Source organism: Phoca vitulina, unplaced genomic scaffold, assembly GCF_004348235.1.
Source record: "Phoca vitulina isolate PV1807 unplaced genomic scaffold, GSC_HSeal_1.0 scaffold13, whole genome shotgun sequence".
Classification (NCBI taxonomy): Eukaryota; Metazoa; Chordata; class Mammalia; order Carnivora; family Phocidae; genus Phoca; species Phoca vitulina.
In genome coordinates this window covers 33138414-33157934 of record NW_022589716.1, presented here as the reverse complement: position 1 = coordinate 33157934, position 19521 = coordinate 33138414, and the positions used below count along the sequence as shown (strand labels likewise).

The following is a 19521-nucleotide window of genomic DNA, read 5'->3' as shown; positions in this document are numbered from 1 at the left end:
GTTCTGAAAAGTAATTTTGTCTCTGTATTGTTTTTTTTTTAAATTTTATTATGTTATGTAAATCACCATACATTACATCATTAGTTTTTGATGTAGTGTTCCATGATTCATTGTTTGCGTATAACACCCAGTGCTCCATTCAATATGTGCCCTCCTCAATACCCATCATCAGGCTAACCCATCCCCCCACCCACCTCCCCTCTAGAACCCTCAGTTTGTTTCTCAGAGTCCATAGTCTCTCATGGTTCATCCCCCCTCCGATTCCTGCCCCCTTCATTTTTCCCTTCCTACTATCTTCTTTTTTTTTTAACATATCTCTGTACTGCTTTTAAAAATGAAACTGAATGAGATCATAACTGCACTGTGTAGGAAATGCACCTGATAACTACTAGGGGAATTAAACAATTAATGAAACAGTCTCTGTCTTTTATGAGATTACAGATTATGAGAGAAGGTAAACATAATGCAGTTGAACAAGAATGAAATGATTTTTAAATACGGCACAAAGTTTTGATTCTTGTACATTTGGTTTGAATTGTATTTTCTCTAATGCATCTTAGTTAAGTTTCCTTAGATTAAAAAAATACAAAAACTGAATTATTTATATGTGAATCCCTTAATATAGTGCCTGTAACATTATCAAAACTATGATTAAGTCACCAAAACCAGTATAAGAACCAGGTGGTGAAGATGAGTGACCAACCTCAGGCTCTGGAAGAGTAACGGGTCTTCTATCGTACAAGGTAACTCTTTTTTTTTTTTTTTAAAGATTTTATTTATTTATTTGACAGAGAGAGACACGCGAGAGAAGGAATACAAGAAGGGGGTGGTGGGAGAGGGAGAAGCAGGCTTCCTGCGGAGCAGGGGACCTGAGGCAGGGCTCCATCCCAGGACCCTGGGATCATGACCTGAGCCGAAGGCAGACGCTTAACGACTGAGCCACCCAGGTGCCCCCGTACAAGGTAACTCTTAGAGTATTTTGTTTTTACTGGATTATATATTGTTTTTAGTGTCAAATTTGCTCCCTTCTTACAGTGCCTAGGAACACCTAGCTAATCTCAGGAGGTTACTACTTTGTAAGGTTCACTGACAGAAGCATTCTTCTAACTGCATTTTGCTATTACATAATAAATGAAGTCTTTCAAAACTAAGTATTCATCACAATAACCCATCACACTGTATGGATTTTAAACTTAGAGTAACTGCTTGCTTTTTTTTCCTTTCCCCTAAGCTAATTTCCTGACCTAGTAACATTGTCTTCCTAACAGTCAGTAATAACAAATGTAGAAATAAAGCATCAAACACTGCATGAGAGCCATTACTCTCAGAAAACAATGTCAATACTTAATTAATTTCTGGAGAAGAAATTAAAAACTTTACCTGATAATACTACTACTCCCACATCAGCCAATATGAATGAGATCTGATGGGAATGCAAAAGAAAAGAAAAATACAAGGGAAAATCTCATATTGAATATTTTAGGGGAATGGAGGTTGTCCATAAATAATTATGAATTTGTAGCATAATTTGATCCCAATGTACTATGGGTCTGTGTAACAATCCATAAGTTCACTCTTTAGGAAAACAAAACAAAGAAATAAACAAACAAACAAAAACACAGCATAAGCTCAAGCAGGTATCAAATATTATAGGGTTAATTGGTTTGGAGGATGACAAAAATCTAGAGGCATGTTTCAGGTCTTAAAGGAAGTATGAAGTGTATCAGACCAAGGAGGCTGATGTGATAATCTGGACCTTCTGCTTTCTTATTAAACTTACAAAGTCTTGTGACCAGCCTTCCAGGCTGGAGTACCTACAGTGAGGACCAGAAGACAATCTGTGAATCTGGGATGGAAAGAACTAGGGTTAAAGGTCTTTATTAGAAGAAAGAGAATCTAATCCAGAGGTTAAACAGTGATACCCTGTCCTGAGAAAATGGAGTACTTAAAAGCTGTTTGTTTTCAAATTAGATATTATATTAGTCTTCTAGAACTGCCATTACAAAAATATCACAGACTGTGTGGCTTAAACAACAGAAATTTATTTTCTCATGGTTTGGGAGGCTGGAAATTCAAGATAAAGGTGTGTTACAGGGTTGGTTTCTGGTGAAAGCTTTCTCTTTGGGTTGTCAATAGCCACCTCCCCACCTTCTATGTGTTCACCCGATGTCTCTTCCTCTTCTTATAAGGAAAACAGACTTATTGGATTAGAGCTTTACCCTATGACCTCACTGAACCTCAACCACTTTCCTAAAGACCGTATCTCCAAACACAGTCACATTAGGAGTTGAGACTTCAATGTGAAGGTGGGGGGCACAATTCAGTCTATAAGAGATACTATTTCAGTTACATTTTTTTCTTTTTTTAAAAAAACCTTATTGATTTAAGTAATCTTTGCACCCAATGTGGGGCTCGAACTCACAACTCCAAGATCAAGAGTCGCATGCTCCACCAACTGAGCCAACCAGGTGTGCCCAGTTACATTTTCTTAAGAAACAATTTCATTATTGCCAATGATAATTGATCAAATTAAATTATTCTGAAGGTATACCATACCAGTAGTTGGATTCTTACCCTAACAGGCACACAATTGGGGAAGATTTTCTCAGAAAAATTATATTTTGAGTTTTTTAAAAAAACATTTTTTATTTTGTCTAGTTCCAAATGATCACAATCTAGAAAAAAATATTTTGTGATTTTTTTTAAAATAAAACTTTTTGGTATGTCCAATTGTGAATTACCACAAGATTAGCTTCCCCTTAATAAGGCAGTTACCACTCTCTACAAATCAGACATGGAACTACAGGTTGAAGGGTGTTCAACTGATTTTTCAAGATTCAGATCTGATTTCTTTCCAATTTAGAAGAATAGAGAGACTTGTTCTCATTTCACTGACACTGATAAAGGCAACTAGGGGGGAAAAATCCTACTCCATTGTTGCCTACTGACGGCAATCAGAAATTTGGAAATTTCTCAATAGTCACTTAGATTGGCACAAAACCACATCAGATATCCATTGCATTCTATCTGGAGTGGAAATATTCTCATGAATCAAACCTTTTAAAGACTTTCTTCTTTTTGTGGCCTAAGACCAGAGCATTGCAGAAATAACAAAGTTAGTCTGTGGAGTTTCTCTTAAGGTGCCCTACTCCCACTCCCAAATGTGCAGTGGTGGCCTGTCTCTCTGCTTCTCTGTGTTGATGACTGCTTCCTACCTGCTGTCTCACAATTTCATTCTTCTTTTCCAAATTCCCCTTCATCTAAGCTGTTACTTTAGAAAGGAGATGATAAGCTAATTCTTGCTAAAGGAGTACTGATCCAAACCATGTTAATGTGCTGAGCTTCCTCAAGGCGCGCGCGCGCGCACACACACACACACACACACACACACACACACACACACACATTTTAACAGGGGTGCTGGGTAGAACAAGGATTAGCAAATTGAATGGGTGAAAACTGATGGAGTTGAAGGTATGCACTAGGTCAAAGGAGGAGATACTTCTAGCTACAGGAGCCATTTCTGCCACCTCTCAAATTACACTACGAAGCAAATCCCTAATAAATGTATATATAAAGGGGTCACCTCCAGGATAATTCAACAATAACAGAAAACCTGACAACTACAACTTTTATGATTCTAAGGAGAGATACTTGATGATATAATAAAAACTAAATATCTTCAATAAAGTCTGCAAGATGTTAATTAAGCTCTTAATCTTATGATTCATAATAAATTCATCTTAATTAGTAAACTGTGATTTATTTCTGAAAATGAAAAAAAAAATATGTGATGGCTACAGACAACATCACTCATATGGATGACAGACCCTGTTGGCAAACAAAACCTATTGCTATCCTAATGTCAACAGATTAAAGAAAAAAGATTAAACATATTTAAGAAAAATGACAGCTTAATGAAATCATATGCTAGGAAAGAAACATAACTTGTTAGACTTAGTAGAATCCAAGTCAGAACTGAGTACCTCCCAATTCCACGCAAAACACATTTTTAAACTACTGACTATGCACAAGCTCTGTGAAAAGAGTTGCAAAAACATACAAAGATGCAATATATATAGTTCTTGCCCTTAAAGTAGGGTGACCAAGTTGTTCTAGCTGCCTGGGGCTTGTGTTTAGTCTGGCAAGTCCTGCAAACTCAGAAGCTCCCCAACCTCAGCCAAACCAGGATGGTTGGATCCCACCTCAACAGTATTTTCAGACTAATGGGAAGGTGACGCACAAACCCCACTATATAAGTAGATAAGCAGAGGGAGGAGTGGGGACCAAGTATAGATAGATTAGGAACATATCAAATACTAAGATGATAAAAAAAAAAAAAAAACACAGATACAGTTCTAAGTATTATCCTTGAATCACTTCCCACCAACGAGGTAAATGTGAGAAGTGCATGGTAAATGTGAAAAGTAGAATGTCAGACACCTTGCTTACTTCTTGTAACAATATTTATATCTCTGTTATCTAGGACATTTGAATAAAAAGGTTAAATTGGAGGTGAACACCAAAGGAATATTAAAATTTTGTTTACTAAAGACTGTCTTAATAATCTGGGTAATCACATACAATTTTCCAGTGTAGAAAATGTAAAAAGAACTACTTCCAAGCCAAGACAAACCTTCCCTCTTCTTTTGGGTCATTATTTGCCCTTTTAAATGATGCAATGGATTTTATTTGATCCATTTTATTGTTAGGGAGAGTAGACTACAGTTTTTTATATAAGACAGCATAATCATAAGGGAAAAGCTTAAGAGTCTCCAACATATTAAAATTAAGTACGTCTACTACTCAAAAGATTCCAAATAAGTAAAAAGGCAAGCAACGAACTGGGAGAAAAAAAAAAGGAAAAAAATATATATGAAGGATAGTGCCCAGAATATATTGAATTTCTTCAAACTAAGAAGAGTACAAACAATCCTGATGAAAACTGAACAAGTAGGGGTGCCTGGGTGGCTTAGTCATTAAGCATCTGCCTTCGGCTCAGGTCATGATCTCAGGGTCCTGGGATCGAGCCCCACATCGGGCTCCCTGCTTGGTGGGAAGCCTGCTTCTCCCTCTCCCATTACCCCTGTGTTCCCTCTCTCGCTGTGCCTCTCTCTGTCAAATAAATAAGTAAAATCTTAAAAAAAAAATGATCTGAACAAGTAATTCACAGAAGAGAACTGGATGGTCAATAAAGACTTGAAAATAAAAATTGCAAAATAAAATCACATTGAGATAGCATTTCAAATTTGATAGACTGTCAACATGCAAAAGTCTGACAATATCAAGTGTTGGCATGATTGTGAAGGAACTGATACAATTAGACACTGCTGGTAGGAATGTAAATTAGAATAGTTCTTTGAAAAATAATTTTGAATTATCTGGTAAAGCTGAGGATACTCACAACTCAATGATTCTTTTTCTTAGAGTCAGGGAACATGTATAACAATAGTCATAGCAGTATTATTGATAATAGCAAAAAGAGGCAGTCAGTAGTAAACGAATAATAAATTGTGGTATATACATTCAGTGAAAAATGGTAGAAAGGGGAAAATAAAATAAAATGAATGATAGCCAGTTGTAATGGCATGGATGAATCTCAGGAACCTAAACTAGGTTAAAAAAGCAAGTCCTAAGTTTCAGTAGGACTTCATGCATATAAAGTTTATATTTATTAGGAGATATATGGGATAAAACTACAAAAGCAAGCAATGAAATAATGAACAAAATTCAGAATAGTGGTTACATCTGAGGGGAGGACAGCTTCTGGTCACAGAGCATTCTGAGAATTTCAAAGTTAATGGTAATGATGTCATTAGTATATGTTATATTGTTATTCTCTATACCTTATATATAGCTTATACGTATTCCTCTATGTTGACCCCAAATTTACTGAAACTAATTTTAAAATAGAATGTAGTCTCATATATATATATATATATGCCCTTTTAAGTGATGCAATGGATTTTATATGGTCCCAGGGTATAGTACCATGTCATTCATGTATATGTATATGAATATGACATGGTACTATACCCTGGGACCATACCCTGGTACTCTGAATCCTAGAAGTTTTGTTCTTATGGCATCCATCTATCCAGTTGAGGTGCACGGGTTTTTAAGGCTCTGCTACATCTTTGGAGACTGAAGACGGTGGTGGGCCATAATTCTTATTAAACACAGAATTACAGTGCTGAAAATAATACTGGTGATTATGTATTAAGTACTTATACTATATTTATAACTGTTTTAATGCTCTAAGGGCATTCTTTAATTTAGCCCTCTCTGGAACTCTATAAGGTAGGTACTGCTATTATTCCCATTATTATAGATGAGAACACTGAGGCTCAGAAAGGTAAAATGATATACCCAGCATCACATATCTAATGAAGTCATGTAGCTCAAATTGGTCCAAGAATTCCAATTCTAGAGCCAGGACTCTTAATTACAATGCAAACTGCTTCTGTACAATAAAGGTAAAGGTTAGTAGGGGGACGAATGAGCATGGTTAGTCTGACAGTCATGCTATGTTCCTGGGTTGGCATCCAGGTTGCAAAGTTTGACAAGTTAAAGGTAAGGCATTACTCCACAAATTAATTTTTATTCATGGTAGATGCTGACTTGTGGCAACATGTACATAGTGAATATATCAAAGTACAACTTTTGTTTCCTCAAATAATTTTTAAGAAGTTAAATCCTTAAGAATCCAGACCTCATCTAACATTAGCAACAACATCTACTGCAAGAGTTCATAACTTTTTTGTGCCATGACCCTTTTGATACCCTGATGAAACCTGTAATTGCTTTCTCAGAATAATACATTTTAGGCATAAAATAACATGCACAGAATTACAAATACTGAAACAGGATTATAAAAACATTTTAGGGACACCTGGGTGGCTAGTCGGTTAAATGTCCGACTCTTGGTTTTGGCCCAGGTAATGATCTCAGAGTCATGAGAGAGAACCCTGTGTGTTAGGCTCCGTGCTCAGCACAGAATCTGCTTGAGATTCTCTCCCTCTCCCTCTGTCCCTCCCCCCGCACGTGCAAGCACTCTCTCTCTCTCTAAAATAAAGTAAATGAATAAAATCTCTTAAAAACATATTTTAAACTTTAATGATAAAATAATATGTATTTCTAGTAGCGAGTATAATAACGATTGAAATTTCAAAGCAGTAAACACATAAACAATGTTTTGAGATATTTGTAATTACTGTCAATACAATATAAATAAGTCACTGATTTCTACTAGTTGTAAAACCACAGTAAGAGATCATAATTCCATTATTATCATCTACCTTCATAATTAAATGAATTGCTAAATTTCAGTTAAAGGTTAATGAACAAAGAATTGAGTGTTTATTTTTTTAAAACTTGTGAGTCCTGAGTAAGAACCCTGGATGTACTATTTATGTTAGTTTGCTTCTCCACGCTCACCTCCCTTTGACTGATCTGGTTTTCCCAGGCAGGGACACTGCTCTCCTCTCTGTGCTGTTTCATTCAGGCTGATACAGATACCATTGTTTTTCATTCTGTATTCCCAAGCCCTATGATGTATCCAAGCTACCGTGTTACTGCAGTAGTTTCTAGGCTTGCTTTTTCGCCAGGGAGCAGTTTTATGATTCATCATTCACACCACACAGCCCTCTCTCCTAATATATAAGTTTGACAAAAGGCAGAGCACTTTGGGAACTAGCATTCATCATGCTTGTTTGCACAAACCTGATTTATGTGTACCTATCCCCTGACCTCTCCCACCCCCCTTCTGTCTAGATTCCAGTAGGAAGCTCCACAGTAACAGCTAAATATCATCCCAAAGCCTTGGTAAAACGGCCGTATGGTCGGAGAAGGATTAATAGCACACCACCGGAATATCTGTGCAGTGATCCATAAAACTCAGAAATGATTGCAGAGCTTCAGGACGAAGAGTTAAAATGACAAAAATATATGGACCATGAATGGGCAAAACAAGGGGGTAGAAAATCAGAAAAGAAAACACAAGAATAAAAATGAAAATAAAAGAGAATTAATCACAAAAAATGATCCTTCACGAAGCTAATATTCAGTATTTACAAGCCCACCAGAATAACATCCTTGACTAAGGTGAAGATGAAGGTATATTGTCATATTTGGGCAAGCAGAGAAGTAGCTTTCTACAATGCTTTGCACCATTTTTCAAGGTGAAAGAAAATTTGCCCTCCAAAACACAGCATGGATCTTTAATTTCACTCATTCCTTTGCAGGGAACTCTTTGATGGCTACAGAACAATTACTTTACTATGTAGAAATGTAGAAATCATACTGGGGAATTAAAGAAAAAGCAGGTACAATAACATGGATGGAGCAGTGGGTATTATGCTAAGTGAAATAAATGAGACTGAGGAAGACAAATTTCATATGATTTCACTCATATATGGAATCTAAAAAAACAAATTAATTAGCAAACAAAAAGCAGAATCAGACCTAGAGGTGAGGGGTTTGGGGGATGGGCAAAATAGGTGAAGGGAAGTGGAGGTTCAGGCTTCCAGTTAGGGAATGAATAAGTCATTGGAATAAAAGGTACAGCATAGAGAACATAGTCAATGACAACTGTAATAATGCTGTATGGTGACAGATGGTAGCTACACTTGTGGTGAGCATAGCATAATATAGAGAAGTTGAATTACTATGTTGTTGATATTAATTTAACATTATGCATCAACTATACTCAAATAAAAATAAAAATAAAAATAAACAAATACACATCCCCCTTATCCTCAGCTGACCTACTTTTCACACTAGGAAATCCAGTCCTTAAGAGCTCTGGTTTTGGAGTCAGAATGCACTGGGTTCAAAATTCTAGCTTTTCCATTGCACCTATGTGATCTTGGGTGATATATTGAGCTTCTGTTAGTTCATCCGTAAATGGATATATCAACATTTCCTCCTTTATGTTTGCTTTGGAATGGACTATCTTAAGATAATGTATAAAAGGGATTTCACATAGGGTCTGGCATACATGAAAATGTTCAATAAACAGTAATAATTATATTAATATTATTTGTCCATAATTGCTTACATGTTCTAGGCTTATCTCCTTTACTTCCAAATGTATTTGTCTTATATCTATACTATGTCTATACTCTCAGAATTAGAACTAATAGGGGCACCTGGGTGGCTCAGTTGGTTAAGTGTCTGACTCTTGGTTCTGGCTCAGGTTATGATCTCAGGCTTGTGGGATTGAGCCCCGCATCAAGTCCCCCCATCGGGCTCCAGGCTCAGCGTAGAGTCTGCTTGAGATTCTCTCTCTCCCTCCCCCTTTGCCCCTCCCCTCACTTGTGCACTCTCTCTTTCTAAAATAAATAAATAAAATCTTAAAAAAAAAGAATTAGAATAAAGGACTTTCCTAACATAGTAAGTCATACTAACTGAATGTCTTTCAAAAGAAAGATACATTTTTGAGATTATCACCTTTCTGTGATACACGACAGGTCATTGAACATCTGCATAAAGACTCTTAGTTATGTGAAACTAATATCAACAGATCTTTATTGATCAGCAACTTTATTCACTGTCAGTCCCGTAACTGCGGTGGTATTGTTATAATAGGAACATTATGTTTATTACAGCTAAGTGTCTCATTGTGCCACGCTGGCTGCATGAAGTCCTTATCTTCTGTCCAATGACTCCCATCTGGAAATTACTCTTTTCTACCAAAAGGTAATAAGCATAAAATCCTGTCAGCCACAGTGAATACAGAACAGAGTAAAAAGCAGAACCTTGAAACAGCAAAGCAAAAGATAAATACGCAGAGCAAGAGCGGACTTAGGGAAGGGATATTTTCTAATAATTAGGGCACAGATGAAACCCAAAGTGTCTCATTACGCTCTCTCACAAAGTATCCCTGAATGGGGACTTTATGCATTTAAACACACAGCAAGGTCATGATTTTGCAAAGTACAACAAGATTATGGATATCTAGAAGGAACAAGGCAGCACATGATGGTCTGGATCAAATCTCAATGCAGCACACATAAAGGGTGCCCGAGAAGACACTGACCTTCTGAGAAGTCATGTCTGAACAGGAATCGTTCCCTTGGCCACATTTGCTTCAGGTTTTCACAAGTTCTTTTATGAAAGGAGAGTTTGTCACAACTTAGTGAAAAATGTTGCTTATAACTGTGCAAGTTAAGTGGATATAAACTGTATTTGGTTGTCGCTCCATGAGGTTCATTAAGTCATTCTCCACTTAAAATTTACGTGTTTTTAATAAAATGTAAGTTAAGAACTCCCCAGGTGTTTTTACAGTTACTGGAATAGGGTGAACACATCTGACAACTGCAATAAGAATTCTGGTGAGGAGGATAGGCAGAACAGAATGTTCTCTTCCAGGATGTACTGAGGCAGACTCAGTCCAGTTCCCATTCCTCATGTTATACTCTAATATATGTTGGCTATGAGGAGGAGGAAGAGTGGAGGAGAATAGGGGATTGCTGACATTTACTAAGAACATTCTATGTGTCCAACAACATGCCAAAATTTTGCAGTTTTCTCATTTAATCCTCTAAACAACCTTATACATCAGACATCATCTTTATTATTTCATTTTATAAATGTTAAAATTATGATTCAGTAAGGTCCAGTATGGACCCAAGTTGAAATATACACTTTCTAGATTTCAAGTCATTCTTACTTCATGTTTAGATTTGTTTTCTTAAAACATATAGTCTCTTTTTGTTAAACATCCAGGAAAGGGGCCCAAAAAAGATAAAAACATGTCTAACCAATCTTAATTTTTAAGAGAGGTGTTTTGGAGTTGACGTGCCTTCTTTCAAAGGAGGGATAATGATGTGGGGCTATTATGGAAGCTAGGGATGTGTGTATTTCTCTGTCAGTGAGGGTCTCAGGTTTCCTAAATCCTATTTATCCTATGCACAAGGGCATTCTTGTTTAAACAGATTTTTTCATTTAGATCCAAGCAATTATAAATGATTATATTTAATCTGTAGCAATATTATTTTATATAGGTAAATTTTTTATCAGTAGCATAAAAGGATAAGTTTATTATTTTAGCCCACCTGTTCTGTAGCTTAGATTTCTAGGGATCCTCAATAAATCAATAGCTATCTTAAATTCAAAACTACTTTCTGCATCACAGAGGAGTTCAGCTAAAGTTGTATTAAGTGAAAAGTAAAATTTGATTTCATATAGTATAGTGTTGCCCTGCTTTGAATTATTCAATGTTAATACAACCAAATGAGTGACTGACTTACCTCCAATTTTCAAAGCTCTTCAGGGACTGGGACAGACAACATATTACTATTTGAGTACACATTTGGAAGGACACTTATGCGAGGGGGAAAAAAAAGCACCAGGTACAGAAACAGGAGCATAGTCTCTATCACAGGAAAAACAGATTCCAAAATTTAAAGGGTTAAAGTCATAAGCTCTGAGTACCACTGAGAAAATGAATGTCTTGTAGACAGAGAAGATGTAAGCAGTTTCATCCCTGGTAAACTGTCTATGTCTGATCAATACGAAAAAACATTTCGTATGTTTTGAAAAAGTGTGGGCTGTCTCATATTCTTCATCAGGAAAATAAAAAGACTTCTTTATAAGGATGTAAAAAAAAAAAAAGAAAGAAAACTGAAATGTGCTGTGTGATACCCTAAAAATAGATTCAACAGGTCTTGCCCCTTCTTTCATTACTTAACCAAATAGTCTAACGGATGTCAATCTTTTTACAACTGTGACCCATAATTTTGAAAGATTTTAAGAGAGAATAGAAACAGAAAATAAAGGTATACATGGATGATGCAAATGTTTTCCCCATAAGTGAATGGTGAAATGTTCTCTATCAATTCCTCAAGCTATTTATTTGAAAATATTTACTCCCAATGTTGTTTCTATGTTGCATCTGTGCATATGAATCAATATACATTGCTTTGGTGTTTTTAATCACCTATGACTGATACCAAGAGCCCAATGGAAGGTTACTCATCATATTTGATCTTGATGACAACTCTTTACTCTTTACTTTTGTACATATTTAATGTGTACTTTTGAGTTGACAGAAAGTATCTTAAATGATACTGAAGATACAAAACAAAAAGATGTGGTCTCTGTCATTAAGGAGCTTACAGTCTACGTGCGAGATTCAGATGACAGAAACTTCCAGGCACTGTGATAAGGGCTACCATCTTGTTATTGTGAAGACACAAAAAAGATGCCAGGTCAGCCAAGAAAGGCCTTCCCTATTTTATAGGTAACAGGTTCAGTAAGCCTAAATAATTTGCCAAGGTACTACAATTATGTCAGAAGAGTTATCATTTCTAACCCAAGTCTTCAGATTCCAAATACATTATTCTTCACACAACACTACATTGTCAATGTGTGTGAAAATATCTCATACTTTTTTTTTTTTTTACTTTTTTAAAGATTTTATTTATTTATTTGAGAGACAAAGAGACAGCATGAGCGGAGAGAGGGGCCGAAGGAGAGGGAAAAGCAGACTCCCAGCCAAGCAGGGAGCCCGACACAAGGCTCAATCCCAGGGTCCTGGGATCATGACCTAAGCTGAAGGCAGATGCTTAACGAAATGAGCCACCCAGGCGCCTCTATCTCCTACTTTTAAAAGAAGTATTTCAGAACATATTCTGATTTTTTTATTAGATTGGGACTACCGCATGAAACTTCGTTAGGTCTTATGGGTGTCAAACAATTGAAGCTATATGATATGAGCAATGTTAATAATCAAAGTTTCTAGTAGGAGATACTAAATAAGAGCAAGAATTCCAATCTGACTGCCTACATTCATCATTCCAGCTCTGCCCTTACTATTTGGAGTACCTTGAGAAAACTACGTAATTTCGCTGTGCCTTACTTTCCAAGTTTGTGGAATGGGAGCAATATAAGTGCCTATTCCATAGGTTGCTGTAAAAATTAAAGGAAAAAATATATATAGCTATGAAAAGTTCCTGGAACACAAAGTGATGAGTGAGGGTATCATAATTATTAGTACTTGATACTTTGATTCAGCAAACCACTACCTGTCTCTTTAAAATAAAAAATAATTTCATATAATGTGTTCAATAGGACACATATTTTTGATAGGCACACTTATCTAAATCTCAAATATAAATATTTGCCCATTTCCTAAGCAACTCTGAAAATGACGTTATCTCAACAAAGAGATTATAACTAAGAAATGAGAACATTATCATTACAAAAGAATATTTGTATTTCTTGTAATAACCATGAGAGAATGATCTGTAGAAAGAAAAAAAGGCACCCTAAAGAACTAGGGTTCCTAATTTTTGCCAAACAGTGTAATACAGAAAAACTTGTAGTATTTAAATATTATGTAAAAAATAATTAATTAATCCTAATGCTTGAGTCATCCTGCCTAGATTCCTGCTTTTGATGTTGGCTTTAGCTGACTCATGGAAACATTTCAGAACTAGAAGCAAAGGCATACCTATTCTTTTATAGGCCATTCCTAAAGGTTAGAAATATCTCAGCTTCCCTGCAAGCTAATTTTGATAGCATTATAGATAAATCTGCCAAACTTTAAAATTTCAGTTATTCTAATTATATTTTGGTGATGATTGTACAACTCCATACATTTACTAAAAATTAATAAATTTCCACACTTAAAAATAAGTGAATTTACGGTGTATAAATTATGCTTCAATTAAAGTGCTTTAAAAATTCACTTATTCTTTCAGCAGGTTTAAAAAATTTTGTAGATGGAATTTAGTCAGCCCTCTAAGTTTATTATTTTTGGGGTAAAATGGTTCATGAACTTCATTCCACTATCTTTATCTAAGAGAAATCTCAACAATTTAGATAAGAGGGCTTTTAAAAATGCCAAGTGTTTTTAAGACACTGAAATCCTCTGTGGCCCCTGGAAGGGTCAGTCAGTTAAGCCTCTGCCTTCAGCTCAGGTCAAGATCCCAGCGGGGAGTCTGCTTCTTCCTCTCCCTCTGCCCTTCCCCCTGCTGGTGCTCTCACTCACTCTCTCTCAAATAAGTAAAATCTTAAAAGAAAATACACTGAAATCCCTCTACCTATCTTAAAATAGCTAGGGTCTTTAAACATGTGCAGACCTGAAAATGATCTAGGGGAATTTAGACACAAACAGATTAAAGATTCTTTCATGTGATCACTGACACCTGCAAGGTTTAATTAAGCTGAAAGTCACCAACTTCTGCTCAAAATGCTGACTAGTGGCTTGTTAATTAGTTGCTTTTTTCATTGATTAGCAAGTTATACAATACTCTGTTATAAATGGCTGTAATGCTTGCCTTGTTTCAGAGCTTAATTAATATGATATAGACTATTTAACAACTGTGTCCTTGTTTGATTTATGAAGCAAAAGCAGATAATTTTATTGCTAACCCAAAACAGGGATGTACAAAAACACATTTTCAAAGCAAGCTAAAGCTGATCATATAAAACTTTCTTTGTCTTTTAGGGAAACTTTGATGAAATGAGCCATCACTGCTTGTCATGAGCAATCAATTAATTTCTCAGAAATCATGTTGTCAACAAATTTTCAAGACAAATGTTTCAATATATAAGTACCCATCAATTTTCAGTTATCCAAATTATACTTTAGAATGCTCTGTGGAATTAATTAAAATAATTGTGTGGGCACTGCTCTGCTTTTTTACATGCAGAAGAGTCCCAAATCTATTATCTCCAGACCCTGTCTCTTCTTAGAACTTAAGGCTGATTTATCCAACTGCTTATCTGACATTTCTACGAGGATGCCCAGCACCCATCTCTAACTTAATAGGGCTAAAACAGAACTCTTGTGCTTCTGTCTGCCTCCTTTCCCCAACAATCCTGCTTCCTACCCATCTTGGATAATTCCTCCATCTATTCTGTAGCCTAGGCCAAATGTCTAGAAGTTATACTTTTTCTCTCATTTTCCCATTTCTCACATCTTCTCTTCAAAATATCTTGGATTTGTACATATTTTGTACATTTCACCATTACCACCTTGTTTTTACCACCATTTGTCACCTGAGCAACAGTCTCCTAATTGTACTTCAGTTGCTTCCCTACAGTGCTGTCCCCACACCACATCCGGTATGTATCTTGTCACTTCTCCTATGGAGCTTTCCATTGGCTTCCAATTATGTTTGAAATAAATACCAATCTTTCTATGTCTGATTGCACAATTCCACATGATCTGGCCCCTGTAGACCTCTGACCTCATCCCCCTACCTCCCCTTTGCTTACTTGTTAACATATCTGGTTATTTTCTCTTTCCATAATATAATGTAAACTCTTTAAGAACAGGTGCCATATCAGGGCACCTGAGTGGTTTAGTCAGCATCTGACTCTTGGTTTTGACTCAGGTCATGATCTCAAGGTAGTGGGATCGAGCCTCATGTGCGCTTTGCTTTCAGTGTGGAGTCTACTTCAGATTCTTTCTCCTTCTCCCTCTGCCCCTCCCTACTTGTGCTCTCTCTCTCTCTCAAATAAATTAAATCTTTAAAAGAAAAAAAAAAAGAACAGGTACCTTACCTATCCCATTCTTTGATCTATCCAAAATGGTTAGAACAGTGGCAAGCACATAGGAGGTCCTCAGTATTTTTTTGTTGAATGTCTGGATGTCTGGATAGATTTGGAGAGGTTTCTTCAATGTAGAGTTACCCTATATTGGTTTTCTTTAAAAAAAAACAAAAAACAAAAAAAACAAAACAACCAAAAACCTCCAAAACATGTAAGTTGTTGATTAAACTTTTATAACAGCAAACCAGATTCTCTATTTGCCTTTAAGAAAACTAAGGTGAATATTGGTGCTATAGTTGAGTCTCACCTTACATGCTAGAATTACATTCTAGCACGAATCCTACTACCAAAGTATGAGTTTAAAATTACCCCTACAAAAAGCCTTTCTATTGCCCATTAAGTATAATGCACATGGTCTTTTGTATATAAAATAATGTGAAATAGAAATAGTGTTTTTCACTCTATTAATGAATATACTGCACACCCTATTTGCCTACCTGATCATTATTCACTCTGTTTCCTCTTTTCTAACAGAATCCAATATTTGCCTGTGGTTGGCCCTATGCATCAGAGAATATGGGCCCATTCCCAAGCCAATGGTTGAATTATAGCTGATCTAACCAAATCATTTTCCTTGCCAGGGACTGGTTTGGGTATGTGATGCAATTATGGCCAAAAAGAAGTGAGGAGAAATAGGCTGGGGAGAGACATCATCACTAATAAAATATATAAGAAATACAACTTTTTCCACTGGACCTGGAATCTCCACGTGAGCTTAAAACTTTGGCAGTCGTCTTTCTTTCTTTTCATTATTATTATTTTTTTTTGAGTATAGGTGACACACAATGTTATATTAGTTTCAGGTATACAACATAGTGATTCAACGTCTCTCTATGTTATGCTGTGCTCACCAATGTTATTATAATATCATTGGCTATACTCCCAATGCTGTGCCTTTTGTTCCCATGACTTACACATTCACTAACTGGCAACTGTCCCTCCCATTCCCCTTCACCAATTTTGCCCATCCCCCTCACCTCTCCCCTCCAGAAACCATCAGCTTGTTCTCTGTTTTTATATGTCTGATTCTATGGCAGCTATCTTAAGGGAAACTAAGTTGACACTCTCAGAATGACAAAGCAAATTGATGGAGGAAAAGAAAAAACTTATGTCATTGATGACACCATTGCACTACTGATCTGTAGCCTTCAGTTACAATATGCCAAATACACTTTTACAATATTTTATCTTGAAACACAATGCTCATACGCAGCACCCTAAGATTTTTCCTCTAGTCAGGCATGAAATGAAATGAGATTTACTGAGTGACCAGCTGACTCACTTATAATCTCAAGGTCACTCAGATTAGCACTCTTTGGGAGAAATAGTGTGAGAAATTGCTCATGGTACTTAAATTGATATTTCTCTCATCTTTTCCTTTTAAGTTTGCATAGGTGAGTATGACTAAATTAAATACTTATATGTTGGCATGCTACTCTATTTTCATCTTTAATAAAGACATCATAAACTCCAAGTTGATTAAAGAATAAAGAAATGTAGCTTATCACATGAAATCTCTAATTCAAATGATCTAAAATATATCACTTTATCTGGCTTGAATGCACTATCTTCCTCACTGAATTCCCTTACCAATAATAATGCTCTTTATTTTGTGAAACTAATATTAGTATATGTCATATCTCTACTTCAAAACTTTTGCAAAAGCAACCATGTGTGCTCCAATTCTAAAAAAAAAAAAAGTAATAACAAAATTTTGGTTACATTACATTGAACAGTAAATTCCAATGAAAAACATTACAGTATTTTTAGCCATTAAAATGTTATCATCTGGGCATATTTAATAAGAATCCTCATGGATGCAACTTTATAATACTCCATCCGCTATGTAGCCTGAGTAAGACCAGGTCACCTCATAGTTCATCATACCATAGGTTTGTTGCACTGAAAAGGAAAACTCTTCTGACACTAAAAAATGTGATTAAAAATTTCACAGCCATCTGTAAAAATGCAACAGAGCCTGTCTACTACACAAAAGAGAGCCAAAACATCTTAGTCAGTCTCTATACCAACCTGTATTTCCTAAATGTTCAGACAGCTTGTTAAAAATTTGTTGTTCTTGGGCACCTGGGTGGCTCAGTTGGTTAAGCGACTGCCTTCAGCTCAGGTCATGATCCTGGAGTCCCTGGATCGAGTCCCGCATCAGGCTCCCTGCTCGGCAGGGAATCTGCTTCTCCCTCTGACCCTAACCCCTCTCATGTGCTCTCTCTCATTCTCTCTCTCTCAAATAAAAAAAAAGTTTGTTGTTCTTTTCCTGACTTCACCCCTATTTGCCCTTCCCTTCTGCCTCTAGATTCCTTTTTTCATGAATACCTTCCTGTCTCTTAAAAATATAAATCAATTTAACTTTTCCAGGATCCTTCTCATGCTGTATTCTACCCATTAATTGGGTATTAACAACAAAGTCCAAGGTAGGTGGGCACTAGGTAGCCCAAGAAAGAAGAAACAAAAAGGGCATGAAAGTATCCAAGTCACATTTCTCTTTAGAGTTCACAAAGTAGATTCATGCAACAGTTGTCCCAAGTAGGAATTATTACCCATTCTGGAGCTGAGGAAATACAGACTCAGAGAAATACATGGACTTTTCCAGGACCACATACTGCTAGTGACATTCATAGTTACGTTTGCATTCATTTCATTACATTCAAATCAATAGATATTGAAAATCTGTTATGAACAAGGACTGTGATAGCCTACAGGACACAGAATAATAGAATGTAATCTGGTTCTCTCTATTGTGGTTGTGGGATCTTCTCACTACTAGAGATGGGCAGGGTCAGGTCCATCCTTGCCTGTAAGAGTAGCAACACAGTTTCTTGCAAAGCCAACAACCAAGGTACAGAGGCCACCTGGCTCTTCTCTACACTCCTGGAACTCAAACTAGGGTGGTGCTGTCAGTCTCACTACTGATCTCCTTTATCTTTTTTTTTTTTTTTTTTTTAACCTCTGTCCCATGCCTATCAGTGTTCTTGAAAGAGTAGAGGAATTTTTAACAGGTCCCACTCTTTGTCCCAAGTGCTGTGAGGACTTGTGTTTCAAAACCTTCTCTTCTGCATGAGTTGAAATGCATATGATTATTTAATAAGTGTTGAACCTAACAGACGTTAAGCATATAAGCTCTGCCACCTTCCATCATTACCTGTCTACACACTGCTAAGTTTTGCTTGCAATATCTTAAATGGGAGATAATAACAATATCTATCTGAAAAGATTATGATATGGAATAAATAAGATAATACATATAAGGCATATAATTATTATAAGATCTAGATGAAAACAACTATTAGAGAAAAAACAAAACAATTATCACTTTAGTTATTCTTACACCATCGACACAAATTTAAGCACCCATTTCAGGTCAAGTAACTTCTTGCATCATATACTTGAAAATGTGTTTTCCTCAAGTTAGTAACTTGACTGTCAATTACTTTTCGGTTATGGGAAATAACTGCCATATTCTCAAATAAAACACACTAAAATATTCATACTGGCTGTTCTCCCACTTGGCTGCATATTTATAATTTTTAAACATTCTGGTATTAGTCTTCCGAGATATCATTATGTTTCTCAGAAAAGCAAACTAATAAAAAAGCAAAAGAAAACACAACAAAACATTTTCATGTTTTCCTCTCCACCTAAGATTTGCTGTTACATCACAGATTTATACACTTACAGCACTTCAATCCACACCCATAATGGCAAAATGCACAAAACATAAGGTTTTACTAGATGACAGTTTGTTATGAGTTTCCACAAGTGCTGAAACATGACTCGGGGAAAACAGCTGTGAAGAAGGTGAGGATAGCAAACATGCACACATGAAAAGCAGTTCCACCACAGAGAAATGTTAGGACTGATTACCCGAATCATCTCAAAAGGCCAGAGACTTAGTCTTTATCATGTACAGCAAGAGCAATTTAAAAATAGTCAGAGGCTTCT

At 36.2% G+C, this 19521-nt stretch overlaps 1 protein-coding gene across 7 annotated transcripts in view; it reads right to left on the bottom strand.

The window, feature by feature from the left end:
• Positions 1-19521, bottom strand: part of CNTN4 (contactin 4) — a 913589-nt gene that overhangs the window by 404542 nt on the left and 489526 nt on the right. The window lies entirely within an intron of this gene.